We start from the raw sequence: 15,863 nt of genomic DNA on the forward strand, positions 1-15,863 counted from the left end.
CCTGGCCAGTCTTTTAAAGGACAAAAAACCATCATAAATGTGTTTTTTCCACTACACTTAAAATATGTGCATGAGGAACAAACTGAAATGTAAGCTGTTATCTAATGCAAGTCTTGGCATTCCTTCTTATGAGGGAAGTAACAATGAATTTGTATGAGTCATTTGCATGCAAATATTTTCATGAAAAATTCAAGACTGACCAGTAACTTTATTACTAAAATGTATTCAAATGTTTTTAAAAATGTAGGAGCTACAACAATCCCACCCAAGCAGAAACCACATACTCGGCCAAATAAATGTGTTAAGGAAAGACATTTACCCCACAAAAAAAAAGAAAAAAAAGAAAAGAAAACATAATAAACACGTCCATCATTGAGGCGTTTTACTTTAAACCATTGCTTCTAGCCAAAATATGAGTACATGATTAATAACACTTTCTCCAGTGAACAAGTTCATCTCCAATTGTCCTCTCATCAAAATCCCTGGCATTTTTGACTGTTTTAATGGTGTTTGGTCTGTGCATATTTCTCTCCTGATTCAGACGAAGCAACTTTTTCACTGGAGAAAGCAATATTATGGATATAACTTGTACTTGCCGTTTGAAGTCAAAAAAACCTTAATGATGGATTAGTTTTTTATAATCATGCGGCTTTTCTTTTCACAAGACCTTAAGTGATGGACTGGAGTCATGTGGATTATTCTGATGTTTTTATCATTTGTGTGGACTCTCATTCTGACGGCACCCATTCACTGCAGAGGATCCATTGGTGAGCAAGTGATATAATGCTAAATTTCTCCAAATCTGCTCTGATGAAGAAACAAACTCATCTACATCTTGGATGGCGTGAATGTGAGTACATTTTCAGATCTTTTCAATGAATCAATTGATCCAGTTAACCAATCAAGTATAAAAGATTCATTCACTAATCTGGCTCATTCTATTCTTGCGTTCAACTCACTGACTTGATTCAGTCACCGTGGTTAACAGCCCACTGTAACTAAGGATTATCAGCGAATGATGACTCACAGTGCAGTTTGTTCTTCACACAAAGCTTTTGAACAGCCTCAGAAGACTTGGAATATAGTAAGTGGAAAGCTTGAAAGCTTCATTCTCCATTCATCTCTTTTAGTGTTCAACTAAGATTAAAAAAAATAAAATAAAAATAAAAAGTCATACGGGTTTGGAAAGGGGTAAATGATGTCAGAATTTCCATTTTTGTGTGAACTAATCCTTTAAAGAACGTTGTCAGCAGGTTAATATGTCCAGTGTGGAGATGATGTATTTTAGATGAACCAGACTTAAAGCAATCTTCATCTGAGAATAATAATGAATTCTTCAAGCATTAGCTGAGGCTCTTATACCCATTCTTCATTTTGAAAAAGGACGGGTTTATGATGAAATATTGCTAACTAAAATAAAGATGCACGGATTTAGCTCACAAATTACATCTCAGTTTCTGCCCCAAGCGTGTCATACGAGTTATAAGAAAAATATCAAAATCTGGCTCAAACTCAAGATTCGCAAATAAACAACTGTATATCCTAAGGACAAGAATGAACATGGCCTACTTCATAAGTGTGAGCACAACTGCACTAACAACTTATTCCATGAGCTTCATTTCTATTTGCTGAACAAAACTGTTATGAGGATGAAACCCAGTGGTTTGTCTCCTCATATTTATTCTCTGTTTTCCATCTCTGAGGAAATGCGACACATATGATCTGGGGTGACCACATGCAGGCACATTTGCAAATAGATTGACTGTCACATCCACACATGGATATTTGTGTATATACAGAACGCACACAGTCATGTACTACAGGAAACATCCATATGTGGCCCCTCACGTCTTGCACTTGCACTTTCTCACCATTTAGCTTGTGTTAGTTCAGACCAACAGGTTTTCAAGGGTTTAGAGCATGAGAATCAGCCTTGAGTTTTTGGGCTATATTTTATTTAACATGATGCACTGAGAGAAAACATCCCTTGAAGAACGGAATTGCAATGAGGTGCTGAGATACTTAATTAAATCTTAATCACAAAAGATTGATCTGAAAAGACACTTTTAACTGAGCTGACAATCACACCAGTCAGAGGTCAATATATAAGGTTTAGTGGAAAAATGAATCTGAATGAATGCATTTGAAATTTGCAATTACAGACCACTACATTTATACTTTTGCAATTAAAAAAGTTCATCAACATGCAGAGATATTAAATGAAAAAGCATGGGATTTGGATGCAATCTGATTGCACTGGACTAATTGTAGTTTGAATTTCACATGTAACCTATACCTAAGCATGGCATGGTGGGAGAAAAAAAAAAGCATTTTATTTTGTTTTGTTAAATAAAAATACATTACTTTTTGCTGTATTGAGCATGCCGTGACTAGTTCAAATTACATTTTACTGATTTATTTTAATTGGATACTTATCAGGGTAAACCAGTGGTTTTTAATCCTGATCTTGGAACATGTAGCCTGCTTAAAGCATCGTATGAGTATAGTGAAAAAACAGCATTTATTTTGCTGCTATTGATCATGTAGAACACAACGTGTCAATTTCAAATGACATTTTAGTGATTTTATTTAATTGGGCATTTATCAAGGTAGACCAGTTGTTTCAGTACTGATCCTTGGAGGTCCATAGCACTGCACATTTTGGATGCCTCTCTATCTGATGCACCAGTTCAGGTCTTGGTGCCACTATTTAGGAGCTGATGATAGTGTGTTAATTAAGAGAGTCATCCAAAATACGCAGGGATCCAAAATGTGTTAGGGATATTCCATGCATTGAGGTAATAGTACATGTATGAATCAACCAGTCTATTCATTTCCATATGGTATAGTGCAATATGTTTCAGATTCTAAAAATTAAAAGTGTTGGTTTTATGACATGGTATATCAAAAACTCTGTCACTGCAAATGGGATGTTCACATTAGTGCTGCATATCACAAACAGGTATTTTTTTCTGGCTTATACTCACACAAATTTTAACCAGAAAAGCTAAACATGTGACTTCTGCTTTTATACGATTATATACAGTATAGGATACTCATCAGAATTAGCTTTCTCACACAAATGAAAAAAAGTGCTATGGAAATACTCTGTAATAGTGAGTCAAAGACTTCATGTTTGGATTCACTTTTTATTTACACACACACCTCCTGAAAAATGAAGTTTAAAGTCTAAGAGATACCAGAACTGCAGCATACCACTCTCATGAATTTCTGCTGGTTTGTGACAGACCTACTTTCCATAAATCACACCATCAGATTTACAGTATCCACTTCATAGAAACACAGGCACGGATAACGTGATTTTCTAGCGTTTAAAGTGAACTACGCTGTGCGTGGTGCTGAATCCTTCCAAACCTATTCTAAACAGAAAAGAAAAAAAATCCACTCTTCACTTACAACATATTTTAAGTGGAAATTGGATCATTCTGAAACGAGGCGAGGGAGATAACTTAAGTAAATGATCAAGGAACAGGTCGTAATACACTAAAGTAATACAAGAATTAGTAAGAGTATATTCGTTTTATATAAAATAGAAGAGTAGTATATAGGCTTCATACAACACCTGGACCCTCTCACTCACCTTCCACCTCATCCTCAGGCAGGTTGACTGGTGCCCGGTACGACAGGATATCAGGAATGGTGCAGATTCCCCGGTACATCAAAGTGGAAGTCACCGGATGCATAGGCATTTTTGCAATTTATGTTGACTAGCACGTGTGTATTGATCCTCATATATGAGATTTACTGTCCGGACGGCAACTTTTTACCCCACATCAGATCAGACTGAAACCCTCACTGGAGATCACGCGTGGAGTGGATTCCATGGAAAGCTCCTATAGTAAACTCTCGCAGCGTGCGCAATTGCGCAGCCCTCTCCAAGAAACCAGGTGCAGGGATTTACAAGTCTTCACAGGTCACTGGTGGTCTAGATGTAAGGCTTTTTGGTTTGGATCTTCACAATATAAGCAAACCGCCCGGTCTTTAGTTTGTTGTAAAAATGACAAAGACGACGAATTACGGCGGCTCCATCGGCGGGGAAACTAGCAGATCATAATCCACCAGCTCACACGACGCGCATCAAACAAACGCGCATTTTTATCAATGCGACAACGTATGTGCGTATTTGGTGAGGTTGCGTGGATCGATTCGAACTCCAGGTCGTTAAGCATATGATTGTTTTCTCCTCGGTCGCTTCTTAAGACACAGCAGCTGCGCCTCGAGCACGCACTTGTTGGACAGCGTGTGCGCACTGCCAAGAACAATGAGTTAAAAATGCGCTTAACGCGTGTGTAGTTGAAGGTCTTTTTCTCTCTTAAGAAATCCAGTTTTTCCTATGGCAAAAAAATAAAAATAATAATAATTACAAAAATAAAATAAAATAAAAAAACAGGAAAAGATATCACCGATATAATCAAACTTTCCAGCTAATCACAACATGCAGATAAACGAGCTGTGCTGTGCGTGGGGAGGCTCGGTGTCCGGGTTCCCTCGCGATGGATCTATATTTAGTCTGAGTGTAAGCTGCTGCTCTCCACAAGGTATTTCCCGCCGCAGGTGCTGGCAGGCGTTTACACGCGGAGCGTTCTTGTGTTCAACAGCTAGACGGAGCGTAACGGATTGGAACACTCTTGACGCGTTTTGAAAAGTTGATCTGCTTGTTTTTTACTTGGCATGATGGCTTAAAACGCGGCGCTCACTTAAAACGCGATATTTACTTAACATGAATATTATTTACGTGAGTACATTTATTTTTAACCTTATAGAACATAGGCCAATTTCAAAAACTTACATTTAATTCACTTTTTTAAACATTAAAGGGTTAGTTCACCCAAATAGCAAAATTATGTAATTAATAACTTACCCTCATGTTGTTCCAAATGTGTAAGACCTCCGTTTATCTTTGGAACACAGTTTAAGATATTTTAGATTTATCCCGCGTTTCCACCGCAGGAACTTTACCCAGGAACTAGGGACTTTGGCCTGGTACTTGGTGTGTTTCCACCGCAGGAACCAGGAACTAAATAAAGTTCCGGGTAAAAAAATGCCCCTCAGAAAGTCCCTGCTGGCGAGGTGGTACTTTTTCAAAGTTCCGAACCTTTGGAGGCGGTACTTGGGCGCTAAACATCCTGATTGGTTGAGTTCACGCAGCATTGGTTGGGTTCAACCACCATTTATTCGGATCATTTTCAAAATATTACTGTTATTGTGTCATGAAATGTAATTTTAAAAGTATTTCAGGTGAAAATGTAGTTGTTTAAAACTCAAATCTGTGGTTTATTTATAAAGACAGTGCCTATTTAAAAATGTGTTTCGCCGATCTCGGAGACGTGCGCTCCACGCAATCAGCGGGAGCTCAGTCCTCATGTATCCGCCGAGAGCAGCCTCACCTCGGCTAGACCTTCTGATATGTGCCGCTGGCTCTGATGTCTCTTTAGGGGTTAAACATAACATATAATTTGTTTTGGGTAAATCTAATCTAATACTTGGTCTGTATTCAATTTATCTATATGTTAAAATGAAAATAAAAAAGGCAAATTTATATAATATCTAGTTTCATTGTAATGACTGTATATACACATTTCCCTGAACTAAGTACATTTCTGCAGCTGTTATTATGTTTAAATGAAAACAAAAGGAGGCAGTGGTATTTGATATCCTATTTCGTTTTATTGTTCAAAACAAAGCAGTTTGTGATTGCCGGTTTGCGAATGAATCATTCGATGTAACCGGATCTTTTTTAACCAGTTCACCATATCGAACTGAATCGTTTTAAAGAGTTTGCGTCTCCAATACGCATCAATCCACAAATTACTTAAACTGTTAACTTTTTTTAATGTGGCCGTCACACCAATATCCAGGAGGGGCCACAAATCCACGAGTTGACAAATCCGAGGGAACGCATTGTGAAAGCGTGCGCACGGATTATGAATTTGTAGGTATGGATTCAAAAATCGAAGGTACGGTTTACAAAATCTGAGGGCATGGATTAAAAATTTGTGGGTACAGTTCATTAATCCCTGGAGGGCACAATTTGTTAAACCGAGGGAACAGTTTTAAGAATTTGTGAGTACGGTTTATAAAATGTGGGGATGGATTGCAAAACCGGATTGGATTGTATTTTTTTCTCCTACAGGTGACCTCCCGGGCTCTGTAAGTAGTAAATAACTACTTGAGTAGTTTTTTTTTTTATCCAATACTTTTTTACTCTTACTCAAGTAACTATTCAGACTACTTTTACTTTTACTTGAGTAAAAATTTCTATAAGTAAATTAACTGTTACTTGAGTACAGTTTTTAGGTACTCTACCCACCTCTGATTAAACTCGCGATAGATCAATGTTAGTTATAATGTCAATCTCTATCATTTATTCGCTGAACATTGCATTAAAAACATTATATAATTATAAATTCCTGACATTATTATTACATTTTAATCTCATTAAATACAAATTAAAAAAAAACACCACTGCCTCCTTTTTTCATCCAAAAATACCTCTTCCGGTTTGTCACAAGTTTCGGAAAGTTTTTTCCGAGTATGGCTCTGTGTGACGTTATATGGGTCCCAAGGGCACTTCTGCCAGAAGAGCGCGCGCTCCTGTATAGCAGAGCAGAGACATTCACTGATCAGAGCGAGAGACCGAACTGTCACAAAAGAAGTGTGTTTTTGGTTGCCAGGGCAAGACAACCCTGCACAGACCCCCCCCCCCCCCAAAAAAAAAAAACAGCATTAACGGACCAGTGGATGGAGTTTATTTTTACAGAGCATCAACGGAGTTGTGCAAGTGTTTGTGTTTGTTCCCTGCATTTCGAAGATGCTTGTTTTACAAACAAGGCCCAGTTTGACGCTGGATTTGCATATAATTTATTTCTTAAGGATAATGCAGTCCCAACGAAAAAGGGTCACGATCGTGTGTTGGAACCGCAGGCGGTGAGTAAAACTGCTTCAAATATCTCTGTGTTGTTAACTTAGCTATCGGCGCGTAAGCACATCAAGTAAACAACATGCGATGTTGTCATCAGACTGCACTTTCCACATGTACAGCTTCAAAAAAAAAAAAAAAGACGACATAAAGTGGAACTTAGTCATTTTCCAAAACCGCTAAGCAAATATATACAGTTTCAATACATACCACATACAAGACGTCGTTGCTGATGCTGCTCTTGTTAAATTTCAGCCTCTGGATCTGATTCTGGATCATAAATATACGCTAAATCTGACTGTTAGCCAGGGTTTGTTTTGGATGATGTTTTTTTCCTCACGGTACTGTCACAGCTTCCAAACGCTCTCAGCGCAAAAGCCTACTCGCGCTCGTGATTCTTTATCTCCGCCCACACGTCACGCCTCCAGGCACTCGTGTTTTTCCGGGAAAAATCGGTACAGACTATCTTTCTCTTATAAATATAATAAAACTAAAGACTTTTTGGAGTTATGAAGGATGCAGTACTACTCTATAGGTACTCAAGATTAACAGGATATTGAGTGAAAACGAGCATTTCATAGTACCAGAACTAATTGTGGAAACTACCCACTTTTGGGCCATTTTAGTACCGGACTGCCTTTTTCGAGAACCAAATTAGCTCCTACTCCAGAGAAAGATCTAACCAGCACAACTGGTACTAACCGTGATGCAAGTAGACACTGATTGGCCAGACGCATTCGAAAACGCCTTCACCCGCCATGATTTAAAACACAGTGTAAACATACTGTAAGCATTGTGTCGACTTATTTTGCAAGTATGATGAACAGCGATAGATGGACGGACGCTGAAGTGCAGGCACTTGTAGCAAATGTAGCAATGCCAGTTGTCATTGGAGATTCTTAATCCTAATTTCTGTTCTTTCAATCGCTTTACATTTACATCGACATTCCATGTCGATTATTGTGAAATCTGCGAGATGCAATGAAAACATAGCTCCGATCACAGCGTCCTCCATCCTACTGTTGTTAACGTTGTTCTTCTTTGTTAACGTTGTTGAACGCCACACACAAATGACATCGCTGTCGACCAGTTTAAGTCATATTACAGTACACGTAGTCGGTGCGAATGCAACCCTTTAAATGGTACTGGGAAATAGTTAGCACAAAATCGTCCCAGTACTTTAGTACTGTACATTTAGTTCTGGAATTAAAGCGGTGTAAAAGACCCTAATTTTTTCCTGGAACTTCATTTGGATCCTGGGTCCTGCGGTGGAGTACCAGCCCAAAGTCCCTAGTTCCTGTGTAAAGTTCCAGTGGTGGAAACGCGGCTAAAGTGACATCATAGTTCCTCCACTCTATTTGAACATGTTTTATAAGCCACGTATAAACGTCAGTTGCATCAACTTCACTGCCATTCACAAATCATTCATAATTTTTAGAATGTCGCCTTTAAACTTCCATTTGTGCGGTAGCTCTGCTATGGCATCGCTATCTAAGAGCATTATTAGTTGGTAAAGTGGATTTATGTATTGCAGAGTTAACGGAAGTTCCCGTGAGCACTGTAATGTTTAAAGCAAATGTCTTAACAAATGTCAGTAGACCAGTAAGTTTTTAAAATGAGCGGTTCATTTATAAATTTGTGGAAGAAACCGGAAGAAAAAAGACAACAAATACTATGCCAAAATGGGGCGGGCTGCATAATATCAATTGAGAAGTAGGCATATTCAGACACGGTTTTGTTTCTCAATGAATACGTTCTTGGAAAGAATTGTTTAAACTAATAACTCAGTGACTAATGATTCATAAAGACCATCACAATTGTTTAATTCCTGAATGAATCATTGTTTTTGCCCCTTACAGATATATGAACAATTATGTGGCATTTTCTGAATTTCTGGCCCTGATATAAACACATAATTAAAAACATGCACAGAAGGAGGACAGGAACTCATCTTGAGACAAAAATAGCACTAAACGAACACATCCTCCATATGAACGCCCCCTTACACAGCATTTCATGTACAATACCACTATCAAGCACATAAAATACTCATTCATTTCAGTGCATGTACTTCTCCACGGGCAACTGTGATAGACATGATTCCCAGACCCCCCTGAAACAAGAAGAGATGTGACTAATGTTTTCGCAGGGCTGGGACAGATCCCATCCCCTTTGGCATTCCTTTAATGGAAACTTGTCTTTAAAAATTCACATTCAGTTTGATAAGCAGTAAGTTAGTGCTGTTATTAAACTCAAAGGCTTTGCCAGATTTGTCCAAGACAAGAGACTGAAAGCATCCCAAACTCTAGCACGAGTTAGCTCAGAAAAAAAAAGAAGATGCTTATTATTTTGCACGTGCAAGAGCATCCTGGTGGAAAATGCATAGCACTTTGCAGTGCAAACATATAAATCAAAAGGTGCTTGGCATGGTGGAAGTCATCCACCGCACACACTAATCTGTCTCAGCGTGGGTGGGTTATCTTTTTTGCTTTTCTGCCTGGATTTCTGACATATCTGCAAGCAGGTATTTGATTCCCTAGTAGGGGTTTTCCACATGCATCCATTGTCAAATGCACTTAGTAAAAACATATGCATTCTCTCTGAGACATATGAGCCTTATTATGAGTTATCTGGTACTGTGATGGATTTTGGGTGGTGTAATGACACCATTGTCTCCTCCAGCTGTGGAACGGAGCTCCTGTGACAGGACCCAGGTGCACATATCAAAACCCGATGGCCTATTACAAATGGTGGACTCTCAACCTCCAACACCCAGATTTTGAGGCATTTTCTAGCCCCTCCACATAGGGACAGGTGTCCTGTGTTTTGCACACACACACATACTCACACATCTCAGTGGGAGAGCGTAAACTTTTCACAGTGTCACCCACGTCTAACGTTGAGTGACAAGAAGAGAAAGGGGCTTCTTTCCGTCTCTCTTCACTGCTCCTGATGCTCTTCTGGGTGCATCGCCTGCTTTGATAAAGAAACACTCCTCCAGGAGATTTTCATTTTTAGAACCGGCCCATTGGCGGGAAGCATAAGCTGTGAACTTAATGTGAGAGGTTAAGAGGTACCCCATAATGCATTGCTCATTTTTAGTGTGATTAAGGCTGATAAGCCTGGTGTAAATTATATATTACATTATCTTGACACCATAAACAACCAGGTTTGAAAACCTGATAGCAACTTGAATGCACGCTCCAATGCATGCTGCCTTTCCTTTCTCATAAATAAACACTAAAACACCCGACTGACTTCACAAAGGAGTTCCTTAGAAGATAAATCTCACCAAAACATCTCATAAACATTGCTGTTATACAATCCTTTTTTTAATTTGTATTATATGACTTGTTCATCTAAAACTGAAAATACTTTAAATATTTGGACTCATGTCCTTCCAAACCTGTTTGACTTAACACAAAATTAGCTATTTTGATACATATTCTAGTTTTGGTTACCTTTTTTCACCAAGCTTTACAAAAAAAAAAAAAAAAGTGAATTAAGCTTTCAAGCTTCAGAATAATTGTAAAGTTGTCATTAATGGGTTAGTTCTGAAGACGTAGCTCGAGGGAGAAGATTGCTAAATAAATTGTTCTTATTTTTAATTGTTTTCCGAAGATGAATGAAGGTCTTACGGGTTTGGAATGACATGAGGGTGAGTACCTAATGACAGAATTTTCATTTTTGGCTGAACTAGAGCAGACCAAAATGCCAGTCATTATTCATTGTTAATCTTCTGATCCAGTGCATTTGGAGTCAGCTCAACCAGATCAGTCCGATCCATGAATGAATTACTCTGAATCAATCAATTCTTTGCTGATCATTTCTACAATAAATGGTGGCTGAAGGGTTTAAGATTCAGCATCATTAAAGTTATTATAAGACTTCTGAACTCAAATAAAAGCTTTGTAGATTGAATATGTAAATAATTATTCACTGCAGTTCTTCTGCTTCAGTGTAACACTCAGTAGTTGAACCAGATCAGTTGTGAAGAGGTTGTAGGATTCCTTGTGAAAGCAAAAATAGTTTGTTTGTCCTTCCAAAAGAGGACACAACTAAAAATCAGCAGTTAAGTTGTGTTTACAACACTGTTCCAGAACAGTTCAACACAAATATTTAGATGTGCAGTGCATTTTACGGAGGACTGTTTCCTGATCCTGGGAGAGAAGACTACAATGCCGGCTGTTCTGACTCACAGTCTGTAAGTATGTTTACATGTGTAAAGGATTTGCCACTGATGATTCAAATGAGCATTTTGAGCAGTGTAGAGTAGTGCTTGTTGTTTGTCATTTCTCCAATCACAAATGCAAACATGGTTTTATTTGTACTTGGCGCGATGCAACACTTGTAAAAAAAAAAAAAAAAAAAATTCTGACCTCTGCAACTTAAATTTTTTTATACTGACTAATCACATAATTTTTTTTTCAGCTGGCCATATTGAATTACCCAAATGTTTTTTTTTTTTTTTTGTTTGTTTTTTGCGTCTTCACACGCGGACAAGTGTGACATCATATACCTCTGTAAATAAATACAATTTAAATTCTTGGTTAGGGCTCCTTTGGCACTACTGCTTCAGTGTGGCGTGGCATGGAGGTGATCAGCCTGTGGCACTGCGGAGGCGTTATTTAAGCCCAGGTTGATTTGATAGCAGCCTACAGCTCCTCTGTATTGTTTGTCAGATGTTACTTATCGTCCTCTTCACAGTACCCCATAGATTTTCTGTGAGCTTCAGGTCAGGTGAGTTGGCTGGCCAATCATGCACAGTAATACCATGGTCAACAAACCAGGAAGTGGTTTTGGCACTGTGGGCGGGTGCTAAAGCTTTTCAGCAGCTCCAAAATCTCTGGTAGATGGGTGCTTTGACTTTGGACTTGATAAAACACAATAGACCAACACCAGCAGATGTCACAGCACCCCAAATCATAACTGACTTCGGAAACTTCACCAGTGTTAATTTTGACACAAAATTTTAATTTAGTTTTAGTTTTAGTCTTTTGACTATAATTCTTTTTAGTTTTAGTCAAGTTTTAGTCATCTGATTTGTTTTAATTTTAGTCTTATTTTAGTCGACTAAAATTGCTTGGTATTTTAGTCGACTAAAATAAGACTTAAATCAATAACAGATTTACTAGACAATTTTTTTACAGCTGGTATAGGAAACAAACTTAACCAAAATATATAAAACACAAATTCAACTTTATTTCAACACAACTGTGTCTTTATTTTCGATTCAAAAGCTTTTATGCAGCAACAAACACTGTCATGATAATGTAAACAATAACTAGCTGCCAATTGACCATCAATAAAAGAAAAATAAAGTTAGGTCCAGGACCTTAAAGCTTACAGCTGAGCTGAACAATAAGTGCATACATTTAAAGTAAATATTTAATAAGTTGGCAGCTAGGTGGATAAAAAAAGTTACAAGATTTTATAAGGTATTCATTTGTCTAGCAATATTGTATGTTTTAAATACTACAATATTGCTAGATTAGTATGTATAATGATAGGATGTGAACATTCACGTTTCACATGACTAATATAGAAATATTTGTGATATTGTCAACAAGTAGAACATTATAAAATATACTAAACATTAGTATTAATCAAATGTATGTATCATAATATTAGGTATTAGTATTGTGCTCTCATCTAACTTGAAGAAGGGGCTATTTTACAGTACTTTTCAGTTCGTAATATTTAATGCTACAACATCTACGCACTGCAGTCTTCCACTTTTGCTTAGCTCAATAAACAAAAGAACATCGTTGTGAAATTACATTTGAGAAAATGTCCAGGTGGCTCGTCTGTAAATGTCTATTCAAATTGGTTGTGTTCTTGCCACGAATGAGCACTCCGCGTGCTTTACGCTTTGTTTTGTTTTGTTCGTCGTCAAACGTGAAGTGAGCTGTGGACATTTTGTCGCTCTTTTAGACATCACCTCTTCGAATGCCGTCTTCCCGGGAGCTCATTTAAAAACTGAAAACCTTCGCTTCACCTCTCAATAAGTCAGGCTCGGATTGGTTCTCTTCTCTCATGCAGTCTCGTCTGTTCCATTTTGCCGGTTCTTTTGTTCATTCCTCGCATCTCTCCAGTCTGCTGATTTGATTTTCGTCACAGTCTATTTTCGTCTCGTCCTTTATTCGTTGACGATAATGTCAATCAATTTAGTCATAGTTTTAGTCTCCATCAGTGCCTTCTTTTTTAGATTTCGTTTCGTTTTCGTCCGCAAAAATATATTCGTGACGAAAATAATGACGAAAATATTTAGTCAACGAAATTAACACTGAACTTCACTCTGGACTTTGGATTCTGTGCCTCTCGAGTCTTCCTCCAGACTCCTGACCTTGATTTCCAAGTGAAATGCTAAATTAATTTTCATCTGAAAAGAGGACTGTGGACCACTGAGCAAAAGTCCAGTTCTTTTTCTCCTTACCCCAGGTGAAATGCTTCTGACGATTTGTTATGGTTCAGGAGTGGCTTTGTTCTAGGAATGTGACAGCTGTAGCTCTTTTCCTGATGACATCTGAGTGTGGCAACTCTTGATGCATTGACTTCAGCTTCAGTCCACTCCTTGTGAAGCTCTCCAAAGTTCTTGAATCTGCTTTTCCTGACAGTCTTCCCAAGGCTGCCATCCCTGTTGCTTGTGTACCTTTTCCTAAAACATGTTTCCTTCCAGTCAACTTTCTATGAATATATTTTGATACAGCACTCTGTGAACAGCCAGCCCTTTCCACAATGACCTTCTGTGGTTTACCCTGTGGCTTACAAGGGTGTTGATGATTGTCTTCTGGACAACTGTCAAGTCAGTAGTCTTTCCCAAAATTGTTGTTTCATGTGCTAAACTAGCCCAAGAGGTACCCAGTACTTATACTCAAAATTAATCAAACTAATCAAGCTCAAAATTAAATATTCAACTCTTTTGATAATTTTTTTGTAAGTTGTAACCATAATAATAATAATAATAATAATAATAATAATAAAAACTCTCGCAATATTTCAGTTTGTGTGCAATTAATCTAGAATATAGGAAATTTACTTTTTTGAATAAAATTACAAAAAATATATTCTATTTTTTTTCTGCACCTGTAAGTGCAACTGAAGTCAGTGCATTGAACGATTCATGACTGAATCAATTCTTTGAAAAAGTTATAATGAAAAAAATGATGTATTCATAATATGGACTTTGCTGCAATAAATGACTGGGGCTTTCAAGCTTCAAAAAAGTTTCCCAAATGTCATGGACATGATTCATATGAATCATGCATTAAGTTTTCTGAAGTCATAAAATAGCTTTGTAGATCATATTTAACTGAATATTCACTGCTAATCTTCTGTTTCAGTTCGAGTGGAGTCAGTGAACTAAACTTGAGAACCATATCAGTCTGATCTGTAAATTAATCAACTAATTCATTGGAGAGAAAAAAAATCAACTCAAAAGAATGATTCATTCATAATTTGGACATATTATATTATGTTATATACACTTTTATGATACTTTTATTATGCTTTTGCATTATTTTTAAAGCTTTGCCTCCATTTAATGCAAATGCATTAAAGAGAGAGAGAGAGAGTATTGATTAAAAGAGTACTGTTTTTAAAAAAAAGGTAAAAGTGTCATGGAGGCATGCAAATATATATTTTTTTCTACCATTTATTATTTAAAATTAGCATAAGGCAAAAACATTACTGGAATATATAGATACTTTAATTTAATTAATAATAATTTTCATTATAAATAATAAAAAACATCTAAAAACCATAACAGTTCAAAGGAGGCTTTTTTTTATTATACAAAACTAATAATAATAATTTCCTTTCATTTATTCATATCGCATAATGCTATAAAACAAATATGACCAGACTTTCTAAATATATTCCTTTTCCAATAATATTGTATGTCTAATTAATAACTATTATTTGAAAATAATATTTTTTATCATTTAATAAAAAGAAAACTTTATTATTATTTTTAAATACTTTAAAAATTATGTATATATATATATATATATATATATATATATATATATATATATATATATATATATATATATATATATATATATATATATATATATATATGGGAATGTAACCCATCTGACACATCTGGCTTCTAGGAAATTCATCCTTTTAAACCTTTTGCATAAGCATATAATGCACTTTGTCCAAGTAACCACACAATGCCTTCATGGAGAGCCGGATGAGTGCCTGTATTGATCCCTGTATTGGCAGTGCTCTCTAAATACACAAAGCAAACGGAACCTCTTAGTAAACTCTATTCAGACATCTGCACAAAACCTCCACAGCATGGGGCAGTATCCAAAAGGTCACTCAGTAGATTCCACTGGACTTTATTAGAACACATACCGAAAAGGGTCTATTGTTCACAGGGCATATTTCATTGATTTATAGCACAGAATTGAATGACCCTCACGAGGGACTGTCTGGAAGGTTTCACAGCGCATCATTTCTCTTAGTTTATATGTCGGTCTCTAGAGGGCAATGTGGAGAGCCTGTGGCTCCTCTCTGCTGGTGGGCTCCTGTAGGGCCAGACATCGCATTCTGGCTTCAGAACATTTCTGTGGACACTGAGACAAATTAGAAAAACAGCGTGAAGTGCCTGTTCACATATTTTATTCATTACCTCAAGATTCCAGTATGCTCTCTCTCGAAGTTAAAACACTTTTTAAAATATTTAAGTAGTTAAAGAGTGTATTTAGTGGATGTTTTACAGGCCAGTAAGAGTGACACAGTCAATTCCTTGGAAGCAACCGCAATGTTAATGCTTTCCAAGACGCTTCAAAGTAATAAAGATTGTGACCTCTGAATTTTTCTTGTTCTTGAGTAAGTACGACTTGAGAAGTCACCAGATTCTTCACCATTATTCTATTCTATTCTATTTTATTCTATTCTATTCTTAGGC

This window comes from Carassius gibelio, chromosome B23 (assembly GCF_023724105.1).
Source record: "Carassius gibelio isolate Cgi1373 ecotype wild population from Czech Republic chromosome B23, carGib1.2-hapl.c, whole genome shotgun sequence".
NCBI lineage: Eukaryota > Metazoa > Chordata > Actinopteri > Cypriniformes > Cyprinidae > Carassius > Carassius gibelio.